Source organism: Lolium rigidum, chromosome 1 (genome assembly GCF_022539505.1).
Source record: "Lolium rigidum isolate FL_2022 chromosome 1, APGP_CSIRO_Lrig_0.1, whole genome shotgun sequence".
NCBI lineage: Eukaryota > Viridiplantae > Streptophyta > Magnoliopsida > Poales > Poaceae > Lolium > Lolium rigidum.
The window spans coordinates 63,405,483-63,410,971 of record NC_061508.1 but is presented as its reverse complement, the minus strand read 5'-3'; positions in this window follow the sequence as shown (position 1 = coordinate 63,410,971).

Sequence of the window (5,489 nt, the reverse complement as noted above, 5' to 3'; positions counted from 1 at the left end):
TAGTGGCGGCAATGGCCAGAGTGGAAATGTATCACACAGAGATATTACAAGGTCTAAGAATATTCCAAATACTGAAAACAGTGAGGGTGACAAGAGCCATACATCTACACAGAATGTTGGTAATATGCTTGCAAAGTCTCCTTCATTCTCAGCACAAAATCTGAAGAATACAAATGATGGTATATTGACTGCTACGAGTAAACAAACTAAGCACACTGAGAATACAGTGAGGTATTCTAGCTCTAGTTTTGTTTATCCTTTTTTAGTCCAACTATTCTTGAACCTGTTTTTGATTCAGTTATTTCCCCTATGTCTAGTGCTCATTTTGGAGGAGTTGGCGTTTGTACCAAGCCGGCCAGGCAATTTGATAACAGCCATGCAGTTCTCAGAGTACAGACACAGGCAGCAGAACGTCGTACAGAAACATTCAGTCCGAGGCATGCAGTGCATGCAGCGTGCGGTGCCTTGCCTGCGGCTGCTGTGACGGGCCGGGCTGCCGCAGCGGGTGTGCAATCTGGGCAGCTTGGGATTGCCGAGCCTGCAGCGCCGACAGCTGCGGGGCATGCTGTGTCGAGGCATGCAGCGCGTGCATCGAGCGTTGCCGTGCCTGCTGCTGCTACGAGCAGGGCTACCGCGGCGGGTGTGCAGACGGGGCAGCCTAGAACTGCCGAGCCAGCGGCGCCGACGGGGCCTGCTGCGTCGCCTGTTTTGGCGCCCTCTGTCGGGCTGATGGCGCCAGCAGGCTTTACGAGGCCAGCGGATGGCGGAGCACGGGTCGGAGCTCATCAGCCCAATATGCATGGGCAGGGGGTTTCCCGAGGTACGACGATCACTGGAAGTGATTTTATTTCGAATTCACATCAAGTTTTCTCAGATAGTCCCGCGATTGATAATACCATTTCATCATCTTATGCGGATGTTGTCACAGAAGTTGTTAAAACTTACTCACGTGATGAGATTATTGCGTTCGGAGGAATTCCGGAGCCAAGGACGTCGCATGTGCGTTCAAGTGCGAGGATTGGGGCTCAAGCGACTGCGGATCACACGCAAATGGAGCGGGCTATGTATGCTGCTCAGCGTCGGTCGGATCCAAGTGCAACAGGTTTGTCCAAAACTACAAATCCATCTTTATTATCCTTATCCCCAGAACAGATAATCAGTAGGGCTACTTCTTTGGGTGTGTCTTTGGGTAACTCGAAGAATGAAGCAATCAAGTCAGCCAAATTAATACTTGATAATGAATTCAGTAGATCACTTACTATGTTACATACAAATTCGGAAAATACTTCTTCGAGTGAAAATTTACAGCAATGTTTAATAGTTAACAAAGCCTCAAATTTGTGCGAGGACTTAGTTGATGAAGAGGATTTGAGCGATGAGCCGATAATAGATGTACCTTTACCGAATAATGTGTATAAAAGACAGAGGAAAAAAAAGTCTTATGATAAGACTAATTTGCGAAGAAGTAATAGAGTAAGGTTCAAAAAAAATTATTCTTAATGGCGGGATTAAGAGGTATATCATGGAATAGTGAGGGTTTTAAGGATCTCGGTAAGCACCTGTTTGTCAAGGAGGCTATCCGGGAACATCATTTAGATTTCATTGCTTTGTTAGAGACGGGCCGTTCAAATTTTTCAAGAAATTTTTTGAGTAGTCTTGCTGGTACAGCCGACTTTGGTTGGTTTTGTCTTCCACCTTGTGGGCGGTCGGGGGGGATTTTAATTGGTATTAATACTACAACTCTTACGGTTAAGAATGTGGACAATGGTGACTTCTGTGTGAAGCTATACCTTCGTTCTAACCATGATGGTTTTGAGTGGATTCTTGTCTCTGTTTATGGAGCAGCCCAAGACTCAAGAAAACCGGAATTTTTATCGGAATTAGTGAGATTGTGCGATAATGAGACCAAACCTATTTTGTTAGCCGGTGATTTTAACATCCTTCGCAGGCCGGAGGAGAAGAGCAACGATAGTTTTAACCCTAGGTGGCCCTTTATGTTTAATGCCATTATTGAAAATTTGAACCTTAGAGAAATTGTGCTCTCGGGTAGGCAATTCACATGGGCCAGTAGAAGAGCTAATCCTACTTTCGAAAAACTTGATAGGGTTCTCACGAGTGTGGACTGGGAACAAAAATTTCCTTTGGTTTCGGTTAGAGCTCTCACACGAGCCGGTTCAGACCATACCCCTCTTTTAATTGATTCGGGAGATCATGCTCATATTGGGAATAAAGCGAGATTTTCTTTTGAGCTTTCATGGTTCGAACAAGAGGGCTTCTATGATCTGATTACAAGGGAATGGGCGGCGAGTATCTCGCTGGAAAAACACCAATAATAACTTGGCAAAACAAAATAAGACATTTACGGAGATTTTTACGTGGCTGGGCAAAGAATTTAAGTGGGAAATACAAAAAGGAGAAGGAAAGGTTGCTAAATATAATAGACTTTCTGGATATTCAGGCTGAGTCATGTCTTTTAAATGATGAGGAAAGGGCTGAATTGAGGAAGGCAAATGAACAATTAAATAAACTTAGAAGAGATGAAGAGACCAAATGGGCACAACGAGCTAAAATCAAACACATTCAGGAAGGGGGCAATAATACGAAATATTTTCATCTAATTGCTAATGGAAAACATAGAAAGAAGAAAATTTTCCAACTGGAACAAGAAGAAGGGATCATTGTTGGCGATGAGAATTTAAAAGTTTTTATTACTGAATACTATAAAAAGCTCTTTGGAGCACCTGACGAGAATTCTGTCGTTATGATGGAGGATCGTACTAATGATATCCCACAGTTGTCTGTTCAGGAAAATGAACTTCTATCAAAAACTATTACGAGAGGATGAAGTTTTTAATGCTATCAATCGGATGGAACACAATAAATCGCCGGGGCTCGATGGATTTCCAGCGGAGTTTTATCAAAGGTTTTGGAATGTTATTAAAGGGGATTTGATGGCCATGTTTGGGCACTTCCAAAATGGTGGCTTCCCCTATTTAAATTAAACTTTGGGATCATTACGTTGCTTCCCAAGAAAGAAAATGCAGTACAAATTCAACAATATAGACCTATCTGTTTGTTAAATGTCAGCTTCAAAATTTTCACTAAAGTAGCTACTAACCGGGTGTCAGATGTTGCACACACGGTAGTCAGACCATCCCAGACTGCTTTCATGCCGGGTAGACACATTTTAGAAGGAGTAGTTGTGTTACATGAAACGATCCATGAATTACATAGTAAGAAGCTAGATGGTGTCCTTTTCAAAATCGATTTTGAGAAGGCATATGATAAGGTAAAATGGCCTTTCCTTCGAGCAGGTACTTCGGATGAAGGGGTTTGATCATATTTGGTGTGAGCGCATTAGAAGTTTTGTAGAACGGGGTAGTGTGGGGATTAAAGTGAATGATGATGTGGGTCATAATTTCCAAACTCGAAAAGGATTGAGACAGGGAGATCCGCTATCACCTATCCTTTTTAATATTGTTGCCGATATGCTAGCTATTTTGATAGCTCGGGCGAAAGAGGAGGGTCAAGTTGGGAGCCTCATACCACATTTAGTCGAGGGAGGGTATCGGTTTTGCAGTACGCTGATGATACCATTTTGTTTATGGAACATGATTTAGTTAAGGCCGTTAACATGAAGCTCATTCTTTGTATCTTTGAGCAATTATCTGGTCTTAAAATTAATTTTCATAAGAGTGAGTTGTTCTGTTTTGGTAAAGCTACGGATTTTGAACACCAATATAAAAATATCTTTGGGTGTACTTCTGGAACTTTACCTTTCAGATATTTAGGGGTTCCTATACATTACCGGCGCCTTCGTAATTCTGAGTGGAATCCGATGGAGAACCGTTTTGCCTCAAAATTAGGATGCTGGAAAGGAAAACTGTTGTCCTATGGGGATCGTTTGGTGCTTGTAAATTCTGTTCTTACGAGCCTACCTATGTTTATGTTATCTTTCCTAGAAATCCCTAAAGGAGTGCGCAAGAGACTTGATTATTATCGTTCCCGCTTTTTCTGGCAAGAGGAGAATGATAAGAAGAAATACAGATTATCTCGATGGAATATAGTTTGTAGGCCTAAGGATCAGGGGGGTTTGGGAATCGAGGTGCTTGAGTTGAAAAACCTGTGTCTTTTAAGTAAATGGCTCTTTAAATTGTTACACGAGGAAGGGATGTGGCAACAATTACTGCATAATAAGTATATTAAAAACAAAACGTTGGCTCAGGTAGAGGCTAGACCTACAGATTCACCTTTTTGGAAAGGGCTTATGCGGGTTAAACCGGAATTCTTTAAGAGAGGAAGGTTCAAAGTTGGTAATGGGATATCGGTGAGGTTTTGGGAGGACACTTGGCTTGGTAATTGTCCTCTATCTTTACAATATCCGTCATTATATAATATTGTCCAACGGAAAAATGAGTTGGTTTCTACGGTATTGGCAAATACACCGCTGAATGTTGGTTTTAGACGAATGTTCAATGATTATAAATATAATTTGTGGCTAGACTTATGTCAGAGGCTTATGTCTATTCATTTATCTAATGAACCGGATACGTTTGTGTGGAACCTAAATGAATCTGGGCTATTCTCTGTTAAATCTATGTACCTTGATCTTATGAATGGTCATACTAGATTTTTACGGAAATACTTATGGAAGATCAAGGTTCCTCTAAAAATTAAGATTTTTATGTGGTTCTTAAGTAATAGAGTACTTGCTTACTAAGGATAATTTGGCAAAGAGAAAATGGACAGGATGTCTAAAATGTTGTTTTTGTAGCAACAATGAAACCGTTGATCATCTATTTCTTCATTGTCCTTTTGCAAGAATTGTTTGGCGAATGATATTCTTTGCATATAATATTCCACCTCCTTCCAATATAACTAATATGTTTGGTAATTGGCTAAATGGAGTGAATAAGAAAGATAAAACATTTATTCGAATTGGTATTTCGGCAATTTGTTGGTCGATTTGGACTAGCCGGAATGATATTATCTTTAATAAACAAAAAGGCACAAATTTTTTGCAGGTTATCCTTCGTGCGGCGCATTGGCTACAACTATGGGCATGTTTGCTCCCGGTGGACCAGCGGGATACCATGGTTACTTGGATGCAACCGGCTCCTGGAGGTCACTCAGGACTGCTATTTCCAGGCTACTGGATGGCGACACATTAGCAGAATTCTAGATGGATAGTTCTTTGTATACCTTCCATCGACGCTTGTTCTGTTTCGATATTTTAGTTTTCTACGGTTACCGGACTTTCGTTATGTAATAAGTACTACACTTGTGACGTTTTTATTTAATAAATGGCTGTGTGCATCGATTGATGCGAAGGCCGGGGCTATGCTCCCATATCTAAAAAAAACCTGGTAGGTAATCTGGCTACAAGTGAACCTATGGATATTGGCTCGAGAGTGCCATATATCTACATGGAGTCAGAGTAATTTCAGATCAACTATACGAGGTGATTAACTAGAACACAACTCCATCTC